At 40.7% G+C, this 17,629-nt stretch overlaps 1 protein-coding gene across 5 annotated transcripts in view; it reads right to left on the bottom strand.

Moving 5' to 3' along the window:
• The window catches only part of NINL (ninein like), a 248,261-nt gene extending 231,165 nt beyond the window's left edge, over nt 1-17,096 (bottom strand). For all 5 annotated transcript variants that reach the window (XM_077486175.1, XM_077486181.1, XM_077486177.1 and 2 more), the window contains exon 1: nt 16,955-17,096. The gene's annotated coding sequence lies outside the window, so the exon portion shown is untranslated. The remainder of the gene's footprint in view (nt 1-16,954) is intronic.
• Nucleotides 17,097-17,629: the final 533 nt, after the last annotated feature.

The raw sequence follows: 17,629 nt of genomic DNA, 5'->3' as shown, positions 1-17,629 counted from the left end.
CTGCCTTTAAAACCACTTTCAAGTGGTTCTAAAGCCTAAACATTTTTTACCTTAACCGATTCAGCGCCGGAAGATTTTAGCCCCTTCCTGACCAGAGCACTTTTTTACGATTCAGCACTACGTCGCTAACTGACAATTGCGCGGTTGTGCGACATGGCTCCCAAACAAAATTGTTGTCCCTTTTTTTCCACAAATAGAGCTTTCTTTTGGTGGCATTTGATCACCTCTGTGGTTTTTATTTTTTGCGCTATAAAAAAAAACACGCAATATTTTTTACTTTTTGCTATAATAAATATATCCCAAAAATATATAAAACAATTTGTTCCTCAGTTTAGGCCGATATGTATTTTTCTACATATTTTTGGTAAAAAAAAGCAAACAAAAAAACGCAATAAGCGTATATTGATTGGTTTGCACAAAAGTTATAGCGTCTGCAAAATAGGCGATAGTTTTATGGCATTTTTATTATTCTTTTTTTTTTCTTTACTAGTAATGGCCGCAATCTGCGACTTTTATTGGGACTACGACATTATGGCGGACGCATCGGACACTTTTGACAAATTTTTGGGACCATTGGCATTTATACAGCGATCAGTGCTATATAAATGCACTGATTATATATATATACTGCTATATAAATGTCACTGGCAGGGAAGGGGTTAACCACCAGGGGGCGATCAAGGGGTTAATTGTGTTCCCACTCTGTGTTCTAACTGAAGTAGAGGGGATTTCTAGGGGAAGAGATGACAGATCGCTGTTCATACTTTGTATGAACAGACGATCAGTCTCTTCTCCCCTCGGAGAAGCGGAAATTGTGTGTTTACACACACAGATCCCGGTTCTCGGTGTGCCACCAGTGATCGTGGGAGGTCGGCAGTGATCGCGACCGCTGGGCACTCGCATTGGCTCTGGGGGTGGTGCGCCCCCAGTAGTCACAGGTTGAAGCGATGTTACATAACGTAATTTCGCCCAGCTATGCCACTCTGGTTACAAAGTAAAACATTTTTAGACATTGATTTTGCCCCCCCCCCCCCACACTTCCCTGAGCCCTCATGTGATCCAGCACTGTGCATGTCTGCATCTCTTCTCACCCCTCACTTCCGGGTCTCGCTGGCTTTAATTGGGCACCGGGAGCCATTGGCTCCCAGTGCTGTCAATCAAACACAGTGATGATAAAGTGGGGGCTGGGCCGAGTCCCGCTGTCTGTATCAACGGATGGAGCGTCGTGGTTTGGGAGCAAACATGCACAAGTGTCCCCTTAGGAAGTGGCTTCCCACGAGAGGAGGAGGAGCCAGCTGTGCAGACGGGGGACATGAGAAGATTAGGTTCGGGCCGCTCTCTGCAATTCCATTGTACAGAGCAGTTAAGTATAGAGATGTTATGTAAAAAAAAAAAAAAAAAAATCCTTTAGAACCACTTTAAGCTCTGAGCTGCAGCCTCCTGTAACTTACTACTGGTTAGTATGTTTTTCTGATGTGCTCAGTAAGGACAAATTCAAAGAATAAACAAGCATCACAACAGCTCTGCAGATAAAACATGAACAAAAAAAAAGTTAATAGAATATAAGTGTCCATAGTGAGAGTGCAAAATATCACTCGGATGCGGCGTAGGCGTTTTGATTAAACAAACAAAAAAAAAAAGAGGTCATAGCAACCAGTCTGTCACCATTTCTCAACTGGGGTATGTGGAGATCTCCCAAATGGGGATTACTTTTTCTGAAAAAAAAAAAAACATGTTTAGGACTTCTATAAAACTGACAAACCTCTTCATGGATTCCTGTCATTTTCAGAAACAGCCAGTTAAAGAAAAAGCCAAAACCCGGCATCTCATAATTCCACATTAGCTTCACCATCTGTCTATTAAAAATAATAAAGTCATTGCAGGTGACCAGATGGCACAGGATTACAACGGATTGATTTTCAAAATGTCTGGGCTCTTAATTCCCTTTTTCATTTGCCAAAATTGCACCTCTCTCCGGAACAAAAGAAATACTGGCTAAGCTGATGATGTGGCATACATAATAATGAAATAAAGCACATAAAGTTCTTATTAGTTACTAGGAAGAAAGAAACGTGGCCAGATAATGATCTGCAAACCAGGTTTTAAAAACCCCCCTTTACCAAAAAAGTTATATTTCTCCAGACTTTCACACAAATGTCATATATAAAAAAAAAATGCACACAGTTTTAATGACAGAGACAATGCAATGTTCTGGCCCATTTTATACCCTGATTATACTGCCAACCGCTACTCATCACTCCTAGCACAGGGATTAAGTTAGAGGATCAGGATGACAACAATACAGTATGGTAGTGTGTGGATTTCACTGTAGAGGGTTACTGGACAACAAATGAATAAAATGACTCCCATTATTGTTTGTATTATAATTATAATTATGCTAGTGATATATTATCACTATCATACGTTATGTTATCACAGGTCTGAGATCTGTTATTTACCCCCTATATTTCTATAGTGCTAGAATATTCTGCAGAGAAGTACAGAGTAGACAAAAGTATTTTTCCGCCACTGAAACCTAATGCTTTTTAAGTCTCAAATATAGTGTTTACCACTGAATTAAATGCTTGTGCAGCAAAAAACAAGTTCAAATGCTCATTAAAAAGGTGACGTTGTCATCATCATCATCATCATCATCATCATCATCGTCTGCACAACTCATATGTTGGTGAAATATAAATGAAAGAAATTAGTCAAACATACACAGAGGAACTTATCCCAAGTGGAAAAAGATGAGCTATTAGAAAGTATATCTTCAGCTTCCAGACACAGCCCTGAATGAAGCTTGTAACACGCTAAAATAATAACAGCTGGAATATTTCCTCTGCTTTCAGATCAGCCCCACAATCCTGGCCTGCTCAAGCATACAGTACTATTGAAAACTGTGTGTCTTTCAGAACTGTTGAGTCTAATTCAATGTTTCATGGCCACATGGAGTTTGTCACAAGGCCTGCCTACCAGAAGCCGATTTTCTCAGCTCCTTCAGGTTCATATTAAAGGGGACCTTCAGTGACTTTTTTTTTGTATCTATTAAATCGGTGTTCCACCGACTTTTGAGAGGTAGTCTTAAACAAAAGACCACCACTCCACCCTCCACCCCTCGTTATTGGCAAGTAAAATATTTTTTGTCCCTTTAACTTACTTTTTTATGAAGTACAGCCTGTACTTCCGATCCATCCTAGCCCTGGCGCAGGACGTCATATACTCTTTTTCAGCGAGCCCCCCCCCTGCTGTCTTCTGGGTATTGTGTATGTCCCAGAAGACAGCCGGCCATTCACAAAGCGCAGTGAGACTCCTGCATGTGCAGTAGGAAACGGGCAGTGAAGCCGCAAGGCTCCACTGCTGGTTTCCCTTAATTAGAATGACGCCACCTGCACCCGATCCAATGGACGGATCAGCCTTGGGGGGCTGACACCACGGGCTCCCTGGACAGGTAAGTGTCCTTATTAAAAGTCAGCAGCTGCAGGTTTTGAACACCGCTTTAAATCTTCTGCCCTTGTTATAAATTTGGATAGTAAGTTATACAGCCCACTTCCTGTTTCTTGTCTGGTAAAAAGCCTAGGCTTATGACATCATGCTCAGCTCTCTCTCTCACTCTTGTGAGAGTTTGCCAAGAAGGTAGGGGGAGTGAGTCATAAGAGGGCCAATGAGAGCTACAGGTGTGTGTCTGTGTAAATCCAGGAAGTGAACAGGCAGCAACTTCAGCTGCCCACAGTTAAAATGGTTGCAGCCAGACTCAGCAGAGGGAGATTTCTGCAGCATATTTGGCAAGTACAGAATGACAGTATATGTAAAATAATAAGCAAAGTGGTTGGAGGGAAGCTTCAGAATGGCAAAGATGTTTTTACTACAAATGTTGTAAGCAGACTGCAGTTCCTCTTTAATCTCACTGTTTTAGCGAACAAAGCTTTATTAGGCCTCATGCACACTGCAACTCAAAGAAGCTGAAAAACAATCAAGCGCATACAGTGTGCATGAGGCCTAAGGCCCCATTCACACCTGGGCGATTATCGGCTTAAATCTCAAAAATACTGGGAGGAGAAAAAAAATCAATTATTCTCTATGGAGATGGTTCACATCTCCACTCCAAATCGTCTAAAGCCAAACACCAGAAGCTCAAGCAAGTTCTGAAGCTTTTTTTGTCACTCGAATCGGGCAGGTATGGGCATTGGTATTCCCATAGAAACGAATGAAAACGTGCCATTTGATGCGTTTTTGCGTGATTTTCTGCTCAAATAAAAAAAATGTAGTAATAATATATATATATATATATATATATATATATATATATGCACAAATTACTAAAAATCATCATAAATAAGTAAAATAAACAAATAATATAGTAATAAATAATTAACCTCTAACCTTAAAAAATATTAAATACACTATTATTACTACTAATAAAATAACAAACACGCAAACTTGAACAAAAAAAATACATTATTAATAATTTATTTTGTGTTAGGGTGTTTAGGTATTTATTTTTTATTTTTTGTTTGTTTAAGGGGTAAGGGTTAAAGTTAAGGGTTAATTATTTATTGTTCCTTAGTATTTATTTATTGGATTTATTGTTTCATTTATGATTTTTATTTATTTGTGCATTTATTTTACATTTATTGAATATTAGTTTAATAAAAAATAAAATAAAAAATAAAATAAAACAATAAAATAAAATAACCCTAACCCCCAACTCCTAATCCTAACCTAAATGGAACTCAAATCCCTTACCCTAACAAATAAACATTATAATAAATGAATAATAATAAAAGCTAATGCAAGCATTCAGATCAGTAAATTGAGAGAAGTGGAAGATTTCCTTATCTGCCTACTTGGTCTGGATCAATGATCAAACAACATTAAAGCTAAAGATTTTGAATAAGTACCAGTCAACTGGCATTTTTAGAAAAGGGACTTCAATGGCCGTCCCCATATTTCTCTTGTGACAGGTTTACTTCAATGCAAACTTGTCCTGTCATTCCAATTCTTACGTTAATGCCATGTACAACAACTTGCAAAGGAACACAACATTCAATGACCGCGTTACTCAGGAGGTGTTCCCACCACTCTGCTGGAGAACTAATTTAGATCAAATTGCACCCTTTGAATGTCTTTGTGAATTACAGTGATTCAATTACAAGAATTCAATACTTTCACACAGGATAGATATGATTTAAATCCAGTCGATTTAAAGTACAATTTAAATCATTATTTAAATCACTAGTAAAAAGGCTTGATTTAAATCATAATTTTTAAATAGCAACTGTCATTTCTGTCCCACAGGAGCTCCTCCTCTGACCTGCTGTTGATTCACCGACAGTCCCATTCACTTTAATGGGATGGCTGGTGATGCGGCAGTGACACAACAAGGTGAGGTACGTGGTGGCAGCAGGTGAGTGGATGCCCACTAACAGGCGCTGCCATGATGGATCTGAAATGACAGGTGCTCTTTAAACGTAAGCACTCATTCTTGCTGTTAGTTAGAATCTTCAATATTTGCAAACAAAATGAAGGTTTGCTATTTAGAATAATAATATGTCAGGTTAGTAAATATTCCCAAACTGGGTCTCTTTTATGGCATGCTGCCACTTTGCTCCTCAAGGGAGGAATAAAGCACTTCAAGTAATGTGCAGAAAGATCACAAGGTTTTTTAGCTGCTTCAGATGCATTGCTCTTCAAGCAATCATACAGTTTGTAGTGTACATAGATTTGCAAAACAATGGGATAAAGTAATATTCCTGAACTTTGTTTTATCTCATGTTACTGTGAATTTGTGTGAATTCATCAAGGCAATGTAGAGCTGCACAATTAATCGTTAAAAAATCGTGATCTCGATTCAACACCTCTCATGATCTCTATTGCAGGGTTTGCCTATTCCGGGGGGGTCTTCAAACTACGGCCCTCCAGTTGTTCAGGAACTACAATTCCCATCATGCCTAGTCATGTCTGTGAATGTCAGAGTTTTACAACACCTCATTGGATGTGTAGTTCCACAACAGCTGGAGAGCTGTAGTTTGAAGATTCATGGCCTATTCTTTCATATAACAAGTGGAGAGACTTATCTGCTCACTTAGCTGTCAAAAGAAAACATCTGAGGGGTCTGCCAAGTTTTCAACATGAAACATTGGAACTAACTCTTCCTTCTTAGATCAAAGGGATAAAGGTCTGTGTGAAAAAAAATCCAGGCAGTCTGCCAAGTTTTAAAACAAGTGTAAATGCAGGAAGTTTAACCACTTAAAGTCTAAATCTTTTTCTGACACTTGTTTCTTAATTTGCTAGAAAATTACTTGGAACCCCCAAACAGTATATATATTTTAGCAGAGACCCTAGGGCAGTGATGGCGAACCTTGGCACCCCAGATGTTTTGGAACTACATTTCCCATGATGCTCCAGTACACTGCACAGTGCCAGAGCATCATGGGAAATGTAGTTCCAAAACATCTGGGGTGCCAAGGTTCGCCATCACTGCCCTAGGGAATAAAATGTCAATTGCTACAATATTTCATGTCACACTGTATTTGCCCAGAGGTCTTTTAAATGCAATTTTTGGGAAAAAAGAAACAAAAAAAAAGAAACAGTAAAGTTAGCCCAATTTTTTTTGTTTTAATGTGAAAGATGATGTTACGTCGCAAGAATCATGATCTATCTTCTAAGCAAAAAAATCGTGATTCTCAATTTAGCCAGAATTGTGCAGCTCTGAGGCAATGCATGTTCTTAGCTGGCAAAGCTTGGATTCCTTGAATGAGTTTACCAAAAATGTAAATACTGCAGAATATACAGCCTCATGTTACATAATTAAGCTCCATTTCTTGCTGAATAAACAAAATTATGAATGTAATTTAACGACTTGTCGACTGCCTGCCACAGATATACTGCGGCAAGGTGGCTCAGCCAAGCAAACCGTCATACCTGTAGGTCGGTCCGTGTATGAGATGGTGTGGGCGCGATTGTGGTTGCAGCGGAATCGATGTCCGCCAGCCACTCGCAATCACAGCACAGAGAGGCACAGAGTACTGCCTATGTAAACAAGGTGGATTCCCATTCTGACAAGAGACATGGACATCTGCTGTTCCTTGTAATCCTGAACAGAAATTTTTATTTTTGGATGTGTATTATAGCAGAAAGTAAAAAACATAGTTTTTCTTTCAAAACTGTCGCCCATTTTTTGTTTATAGCGCAAAAAATAAAAAATGCAGGTTATCAAATACCACCAAAAGAAAGATCTATTTGTGGGAAAAAAAGGACACTGATTTTGTTTGGGTACAACGTGGCAAGCCCGCGCAATTGCCAGTTAAATTGACGCAGTGCCGTAAATGCCCAAAAAATGCCCTGGTCATTAAGGGGGTAAATCCTTCCAGGGCTGAAGTGGATAGATTTTTACTCCAAAAGCATTTTATTAGAATAAAATAAAATAAATAGATTTTTAAAAAAACTGATTAAAAAAAAATATCTAATTTAAATAATAAAAAAATAAAAATATTGGAATTTTTTTATTTTTTTTTCATGGGTCTTGATAATCTGTAGAGAATCACCCTATACAGACTGTCATGTCATGTGAAAAATGTCAATTCAACCAATATGCAAATCAATTCACTCATCATTATGTGTAGATGCAGCATTATAAAACACAGAAGAAAAATCTGCAGCAAAATTAACAAAAATTAACGGCATTTATTTTTCTGACCTATAAAACTGCCTTCCAGGTCTTTGTCTTTTAAAAAGCAACTCGTCTATCTGGGTGAAGTGGAATCTATGGATTTGCTCCTCTAAGCCAAATGTATTAAGCAAAAAGAAAGTAAAAGCCATCCAGACATCCCAGGAAGACTAAGGAGCTGATGAATACCATGGAAGGAATGTTGCGTGGTAAACACTGGACTGCTTCATCATGATTTGTTTTAAGAACGAAACTTAAAAGCAATGGACAGAGTAGTACAAACTGTACCATTTGGAACCTGGTACTTACAACACCGATACAATGTTTTGCTGATTATTAACCACTTAATGACTGTGCCTCTTTCTGAGATTTGTTGTTTAAAAGTTAAAAACTGGGGTTTTTTTTGCTAGAAAATTACTTAGAAACCCCAAACATTATACATTTTTTTTCTAACACCCTGCCTAGAGAATAAAATGGTGGTCGTTGCAATACTTTCTGTCACACCGTATTTGTGCAGCGGTCTTAAGAGCTCACTTTTTTTTTGGACAAAATACACTTTTTGAACTAAAAAATAACAACAGTAAAGTTAGCACAACTTTTTTTTATATTGTGAAAGATAATGTTACACTGAGTAAATTGATATCAAACATGTCACGCTTCAAAATTGCGCCCACCCGTGGAATGGCGACAAACTTTTCCCCTAAAAATCTCCATAGTGACGTTTAAAAAATTCTATAGGTTGCGTGTTTTGAGTTACAGTGGAGGTCAAATTAGAGACCTGGAATTATTGCTCTTGCTCTACTGATCGCGGTGATACCTCACATGTGTTTTTTCAACACCGTTTTCATATGTGGGCACTACTCACGTATGCGTTCGCTTCTGCACACGAGCTCGTCGGGAAGAGACACGTTTAAAAAAAAAAAAAAAAAAGTTTTTTCTTATTTTTTTTACCTTTTATTTTTTATTTTTACAATGTTCTTTAAAAAAAAAAAAATCCCTTGTAATAGAAAAAAGTATGACAGGACCTCTTAAATATGAGATCTGGGGTCAAAAAGACCTCAGATCTCATATTTACACTAAAATGCAATATAAAGAATAAAAATTATCATAAAAGAAAAAAAGCTTTCAGAACTATGGGCAGAAGTGACATTTTGACGTTGCCTCCGCCCTGCAATGATATGGAGACGGGTGGGGGCCATCTTCCCCTCACTCATCTCCATGTCACACAAGGGACAACATCCAATCGCCTCTGCTGCTCTGGTTGCTCTGGCTGCTCTGGTAAGTGGCGGAGGGCAGCGGGAGGGGTCCCCCCCTCCCTCTGCCGATAAAAGTCATCTTGCGGCGAATCCGCCACAGAGACCACCTTTATCTTGAATGCGGACCGCCTGCTGAAGAATAGGATACTGGGGTTATGCCAGCTAGCTGCTGCCATAACAGCAATATTCCTCTTCAAAGTACCGACGTATAACAACGGTGGGCGGTCCGGAAGAGGTTAATCTACCAAAACAGCATTTAGGCCCGATTTACACCTATGTATTTTTAGTGCACTACAGTCCATTTAACGTGGATTCCTATGGAACACATTCTGTAGTGCAAATCTGCAAAATTCACTAAAAATGCATAGGTCTAAGTTAGGGCTTAAAGTAGAAAATTCTGAAAATTTCTTTTTAGAAACTTGGAAGGAGTAGAAACTTGTCACTTTCTAGCCTGTGCATTCTAGGAGAAAAGTTCCTTACTCCCTTCTATAAAATAAGCTTCAAAGTGTTTTTATTTTTGGGTGGAGTACAGAAGGGTTAAAAACCCTGTCAAAAAATGTTTTGCTACCTTTACCCCTTCATTTCTTGTCCTGGAGATACAACAGTAAGTTTGAGGAAATCTATAGAAAGTGAAGGGAAATCCCCTTCCAAGAGAGCTGTATATGATAGGGGAGGAGCCAGGTGAGGAGTGTGCCCAAACAGGAAGGGACGAGGCCCTGCTGTTTGTATTATATGTGATTTTATACTGTACATTAGAGCTGCACGATTCTGGATAAAAGGAGAATCACATTTTTTTTGCTTAGAAGATAGATCACAATTCTCTCACGTTTCTCGCTGCGTAACATAATCTTTCACATTAAAAAAATAAATAAATTGGGCTAACTTTACTGTTTTGTTGTTTGTTTTTTTTTTTTGTTTTTTATTCATTGAAGTGTATTTTTTTTCCCAAACAATTGCGTTTGAAAGACCGTTGGGCAAATACAGTTTGACATAAAATATTGCAGCAATTGACATTTTATTCCCTAGGGTCTCTGCTAAAATATATATAATGTTTGGGGGTTCCAAGTAATTTTCTAGCAAAAAAATATTGATTTTAACTTAAAGTGGAAGTAAACCCATCGATTTAAACAGTTAAAAAAAAAAGGCATACCAGGAATGCTAACTGCACATTGGCTGTGCTCTCAGCCAAACTATCAAACCATCCAATGGCTGGTGTCATAACGAATCACATGTGCAGCACCATAGCAGTTGAAGATACAACAGAGGCAAAGATGGCAGCTTCCGTGGCTGAAAACGATAGGGGAGACGTAGGCTACATGCACACGGCCATTTGCCAGCATGAAATATGCCTTGGATAAAATTCCCAGCATTTTTTCTGCACCTAAAGTGACGCAGGAGAAACGAATGGCTGTGTGACCCTTTGCTTTTATAAACGCTGATGGGTCTGTGAATCAGCGTATGCCCATATGGCGTAATTCCCAAACAAGCAGTTTACCAATCCTTATGTAATGGCTGCATTCAGTTTTCAATTTTTTAGGTCCCCCCCTTTGTTTTCACCTGGTGATCTGGCCACGAATATGCTTCCTGTCCTAGGCCACATACACAATATTAGATTTTCTGCAGATTTTTGTCTTCAGATTTACCAAAACCATGTAGTGCAAGGGCCTGCCTGACTGCATACAAATTGAAACTCTTAAGGTTTGACCTCATATTATATGGTTTTGGCAAATCTGAAGACAAAAATCTGCAGAAAATCTAAGTGTATATGTGGCTTTAGAGTGTCTTCCCAATGGATAGAGGCGCAACAGAGACAGAAGCATTGTCAGTCTGGGGAGAGAATAGGGTTAGATGCTGATTTAGATGGACTTGACTAACAAATTAAAGCTAACACATTTTAACCACTTCAGCACCAGAGGATTTGGCTGCTCAATTCGACTCTCCACCCAAACAAAATTGACGCCCTTTTTTTCCCCACAAATAGAGCTTTCTTTTGGTGTTATTTGATCTCTGTGGTTTTAATTTTTTGTGCTATAAACAAAAAAAAAAAAAGCGACAATTTTGAAAAAAAAAAAAACACAAAAAATAAATAAAAACACAATATTTTGTACTTTTTGCTATAATAAATATTCTACATAATTTTGATAATAAAAATCGCAATAAGCGTATATTAATTGGTTTGCTCAAAAGTTATAGCGTCTACAAAATAGGGGATAGATTTATAGCATTTTTAGTATTTTATTTTTATTTTTTTACTAGTAATGGTGGTGATCTGAGATTTTTTATCGGGGCTACCACATTATGGCGGACACGTCGGACACTTTTGACACATTTTTGGGACCACTGGCATTTATACAGCGATCAGTGCTATAAAAATGCACAGATTACTGTAAAAATGTCGCTGGCAGGGAAGGGGTTAACACTAGGGGGTGCTCAAGGGGTTAATTGTGTTCCCTGTGAGTGTTTCTAACTGTGGGGGGAGGGGACAGACCTAGATGAAATGACAGATCGTGATTCCTAGCTATTAGGAACTCACAATCTGTCTCTCCTCACAGAACAGGGACTTGTGTGTTTACACACACACACACACACACACACACACACACGTCGCTGTTCTGCCTTTCGTGCTTGCGACCGTCGGCCATGAGCATCGGCACCCCCGCAGTGCGGGGGCGCACGAGCACCTGCTATCCCGCTTATAGGAGCCGACGTATAGCCACGACGGCTCGCAGGATCGTGCCAAACTGCCGCAGTATAATGACAGCGGCCGGTCGGCAACGGTTAAACAGTTACAGCAATAGCTTTTTTTTTCTTTATGGGATAAAAGTTTTGCATTCACAAATAAATAAAAGCTGACCATTATATCTACCCCTGTCAGTGTTAAATAGAACTTTGAAAAAAAAAAATGGGCACCAGGTAGGATTTTTAATGCAAAAGAGACATGCTATGGTTGGGACCACCTGCTCGCTCGTCCCCCAGGCGTGGCAATTCCCCTCAAAATCCATACCTCAAAATCCATACCAAATCCTAAGGGCTTGGTATGGATTGGGGGGGGGGGGGGGCAAGACTTTTTTTCCTGTGTTTTTTTAATGCCAGCAAAATCTTCTTTATATAGCGAGGTCCCAGGCCTCCTTTAGTCTAATGAGAACCTCCAGAGCCAGGGACAGCTGACATCCTTCTGTATAGAGTAGGTTGCAAGGCATAGTGGGTGCAATGCAAGATAGATTCATGGGCGCCAGACACTTCTTGAATGCAAAGAGATTTATTTTCTCATAAACAGAACTGTGGGAGAGAGGGTTTAGGACCAGGACACCCTAAGGTACTTGCAATGTTAATTAGCACACTCCAATAATTCTACAGGTAGACAGCCATGCAGGGAAAGGCATCCAGCAAGACACCTCATCTGCATGTGTAGGAGTGCTGTCTCCTATGGCAACAGTCTTACAACAGTTCCTAACACAAGTTGTAACAAACTTGTTTACTTTCTGTACAATCACTTCTTGTAGATTCTCAGCCCACTGAGCTGCCAGTCTCTCTGACTAGATTTGCTGATTCACTGCCACTCTTCTTACTTTAGTATTTTCCTCAAGCGTCACCCCGCTTCCCTGCTGGGTCCCTGGTTTGGCACTCCAGATACGCCTCAAGTGTCAGCACACTGGCTGGGTCCCTGGCTTGCCACCTGCTGAAGTTTCTTGATTGTTCACCGGCCCCGGTTGGTGAGAATGCTGCTCCGGTACTTGCTTCAGCTACTCACCTGGTAACAAGGTGGTTGGTCCCTTAATGGCAACAGTTTCCCCTCCACCTCCGACCACGACAGGTTTCTTCGGCCGGCAGAACCGTCAATTCTGGATGGACTGCAAGCTGCAATCCCAACTCCACGCTGCTCTCTTGCTTTTGGATGTGCCCAAACCCAAACCTAGCAGCCCGGGCAGCACAACACCCGTCCACCCAGACAGCCATTCAGGTGGCACAGAACACCATCATCTGACTCCACCCAAATATATAGGTTGTCCCAGCAGTCCAAGGGATCTAAGAAAACCCCTGCCCATTGGCTGAGATACCCCATATACTCCTAATCTGTCCTTGCTTTGCCATATTGTCCCTTGGTACCCGGCCACCTAGCAGGAGAGAGAAGTGCAGCAATTCCAGGTAAATTTATGAGCAACCCTGCCTAAACATCAGGGTGCTACATTTACATTCAGTTGTCACTGGGATGACTCATCGATTGTTAAGGATGCGGTGGCCGTCTGCTCCTTAACCACCAGATAAAATCATAAAAATCTCTATATACTTCATGCCTGGACCACTACTGAACCACTTGCCGACTGCCGCAGGTAGATTTATGTCGGCAGAATGGCACGGCTGGACAAATGGGTGTACCTGTACCTCCCTTTGAATTACCTGCTGTCGCTAGCGTGCGCACCCCCGTCGCATGCTGTGTGAAGTCCACGGAGAGGTAGAACAGGGAGATGACTTTGTAAACAAAGCATTCCACATTCTGCCTAGTGACAGGGCAGTGATCCACTGCTCTCGGTCATCGAGAGCAGAAATCACTGTCCTGTGTGTTCAAGCCCAGCCCCCTCACAGTTAGAATCACTCCCTAGGACACACTTAACCCCTTCACCGCCCCCTAGTGGTTAACCTCTTCACTGCCAGTGTCATTTACACAGTAACCAATGCATTTTTATCACACTGATCGCTGTATAAATGACAGTGGTCCCAAAATAGTGTAAAAAATGTCTGATGTGTCTGCCATAATGTCGCAGTCATGATAAAAATCACTGATCGCCATTACATTACTAATAATTTTTTTTTTTAAATGCCATAAAACTATCCCCTATTTTGTAGACGCTATAAATTTGGTGCAAACCAATCAATATACGCTTATTGCGATTTGTTTTTACCAAAAAATATGTAGAAGAATACATATCGGCCTAAACTGAGAACAAAATGTTTTTTTTATATATTTTTGGGGGATACTTATTACAGCAAAAAATGTTGCTTTTTTTTTCAAAATTGTCGCTCTTTTTTTGTTTATAGCGCAAAAAATTAAAATTGCAGAGATGATCAAATACCACCAAAAGAAAGCTCTATTTCTGGTAAAAAAATAACATCAATTTTGTTTGTGTACAATGTCGCACAACCGCGCAACTGTCAGTTAAAGCAACGCAGTGCCAAATCACAAAAAAATGGCTCAGTCATTCTGTAGCCAAATCCTCCAGGGCTGAAGTGGTTAAAAAGGATCTACAGGAGTTCACAGTGGTTAACTAAGCCGAAAGTGGAAGCGGGTACCTCTTAAAACCAGATACCTGCTCCCCCTCCCCCCAAAAGGTGCCAAATGTGGCAGTGGAGGCAGACCAGCAGAGCTTCCCCTTTTAGGTGGAGCTCTGCTTTAATTACCGCATGCATTTAATTATTTATTTCCTTCTGTGAATTGATTTTAACGCCTGTTCATGCAGTATTTATTGAGTATTATCAGCGGGATTGCGGCAAGTACTGCAAAACGGTATAGTGAATTGACAGTTTCAGGATCAAATGCGATATGTAGTGAAAATGTGTTTAGACACCTAAATACCGCATGTGAGATGTTTTTGTAAATGGAGCCCCATAGCCCATGTTTTTTTTTATTTTATTTTTTTTTTTTATTTGTCTTGCCATCTCAGTCCAATACTTTATCCTTGCGGAGTATAATCAACTCACTGTTCATGTCTCCGCTAAATCCTTAGCCCATGTTACACTATGAAGCGCTGCCTTTGCTGCCTTTCGTTCATCACAATAGGACACCATACAGAATCTGGCTGCCCCTTGTTCACCTCCATAGGTCGCCATAGTCTATGTTACAGTGTAAGCCCCTGTACACACGGTTGGAGATTTCCACAACCAAATCCGTCGGATTTTGCCGTTGGATTTTGTCAGTCGGATCTTGTCCGAAACTGTTGCATACACGCGGTCGGACAAAGTTGGCGAAAAATCAGATCTTTCAGAACGTGATGACGTAATTTCGTTACGATGGGACTACATTCAGGCTAGTAGCCAATAGCTTTGATGTAGGAATTTGATCTGAGCATGTGTGGCACTTGGTCCGATCAAAATTCTCTAAACATGATCGGAGTATGTCCGATCGGCCCAGTTGGTCGGGAAATATTTACAACATGTTGGAAAATTGGGTACGACGGATATTCCGACGGAATCAGTCCGATGCATACCACACACAGTCGGATTATCCGACGACACAGTCCGATAGGACACATTCCGACGGATTCTCCGACCGTGTGTACAAGGGCTAAGGAGAACCTGGCTGTCCATACTTGACATCCATGGAGTTGAAAGGGGCAACTGAATTCTCCTCAACAGCCCATGGTGCACTATTGAGAATTCAGCTGCCCCTCATTCCACTTAATTTACAGGGTATGGAGTGTCTGGCTGCCCTTCAATACATTGCTGCTCCTTGTTCACCTCCATAGGACACTATAGCCCACATTACAATGTAAGAAGAATCTTGAACTCCATAGGACATCATAGCCCATGTTACACTATAAAGAGAATCTTGCTGCCTCTCATTTACCACAACAGGACACCGTAGCCTATATTACAGCATGGAGAGAATCTCGCTGCCCCTCATTCACCACACTATAGTCATGATACAGTGTGAGGAGAATAGAGTGCCCTCCGTAGGGCACCATAGCCTTATGATATAGTGTCTGAGGAGAATGTGACTCCCTCCATATATAACCCACGCATCGCACAAACAGAAGCAGCAATTTCACAATAGAAACAAAGCCACACTGAGTACGTTTCTCAGCCCCACACAAGTGTGTATCACCATGTCATGATACAATGTATAAAGTGGTGTGTATCCCCCTGTAATGATACAATGTATAAAGTGGTGTGTATCCCCCTGTTATGATACAATGTATAAAGTGGTGTGTATCCCCCGTTATGATACAATGTATAAAGTGGTGTGTATCGCTCTGTCATGATACAATGTATAAAGTGGTGTGTATCCCCCTGTTTTGATAGAATGTATAAAGTGGTGTGTATCCCCCTGTTATGATACAATGTATAATGTGGTGTGTATCGCTCTGTCATGATACAATGTATAAAGTACTGTATCCCCCCCTGTCATAATACAAAGTGGTGTGTATCCCCCTATCACGATACAATGTATAAATTGTGTATCCCCCCGGTTATGATGCAATGTATAAAGTGGTGTGTATCCTCCCCTGTCATGATACAATGTATAAATTGTGTACCCCCCCCCCCCCCGGATATGATACACACCACTTTATATATTGTATCCTCCCCGTTATGATAAAATGTGGTTTGTATCCCCCCCCCATTATAATACAATGTATAAAGTGGTGTGTATTCCCGTTATGATACGATGTATAAAGTGGTGTTTATCACCGTCATGATACAATGTATAAAGTGGTGTGTACCCCCGTTATAATACAATGTATAAAGTGGTGTGTATCCCCCCTTATAATACAATGTATAAAGTGGTGTGTATCCCCCCTTATAATACAATGTATAAAGTGGTGTGTAACCCCTCTCCCCTTATAATACAATGTATAAAGTGGTGTGTATCCCCCCTTATAATACAATGTATACAGTTGTGTGTATCCCCGGTTATAATACAATGTATACAGTGGTGTGTACCCCCCCCCCATAATACAATGTATACAGTGGTGTGTATCCCCCGTTATAATACAACGTATACAGTGGTGTGTATCCCCCTGTTGTAATACAATGTATAAAGCGATATTTCCTCAGCACTCTTTATATTCTGCAACAAGTGCCCTCAGAGGAGGGAAGAAGCTCCCATTGCAGAGTCCAGCAGTCATCAGGCAGCACACAGCTCCATTATCACATGAACACCTGGGATCCGGTTTCCGCAGCTCCTTCTCCTCCTTCACACGAATTATTCCCCACAGCCTGGCAGAGCAGTCATGGAGACCCGGGCATGAGCTGAGGTGATAACACAACGTGCACGGAGGAGGGGAAGCGCCATCAGAAAACTCTGCAAACTTACTTGTTTCCTCCTCATAGTGAAGGAGGCGGCAGGCGGCTCCGGGGGGAGGCCATCGTTCTAGAAGACATACAGTTAGCAGATGAACAATACGTTAGGCGATGTGTATCCCAGACTGTGCTCCTCCTTCTGGAAGCAGGAGAGGAGAGAGAGGCAGGCTGAGACTTCTAAATGGGGGCTGACCGATCTCCTCCTCCTTCTCCTCCAGACTTCGGATACATGACACCTCTGCCAGCACCCTGCCATCCTCCGCTGCCACCAGGGTGGTTCCATCCTCCGCTGCCACCACTTATCATCCACATCACAGCATATCTTCACTGCAAACCAAAAACACAAGTTCATTCATTTTTAACCACTTCAGCTCCCGAAGTTTTACCCCCTTAACTACTCCAGCCCCGGAGCATTTGGCTGGCAGACCACTTTTTGCGATTCTGCACTGCGACGCTTTAACTGACAATTGTGTGGTCGTGCGACATTGCACCCAAACAAAATTGACATCCTTTTCCCTCACAAATAGAGCTTTCTTTTGGTGGTATTTGATCACCTCTGTGGTTTTTATTTTTTGCACTATAAACAAAAAAATAGCAACAATTTTGGAAAAAAACATTATTTTTTACTTTTTGCTATAATAAATATCCCCAAAAAATATATAAAAAAACATTTTTTTCCTCAGTTTAG

Source organism: Lithobates pipiens, unplaced genomic scaffold, assembly GCF_037356315.1.
Source record: "Lithobates pipiens isolate NorthernLeopardFrog02 unplaced genomic scaffold, aLitPip1_a1.2 Scaffold_18, whole genome shotgun sequence".
NCBI lineage: Eukaryota > Metazoa > Chordata > Amphibia > Anura > Ranidae > Lithobates > Lithobates pipiens.
Note: the sequence above shows the minus strand (reverse complement) of the source record. Positions and strands in the feature narration are given on the sequence as shown.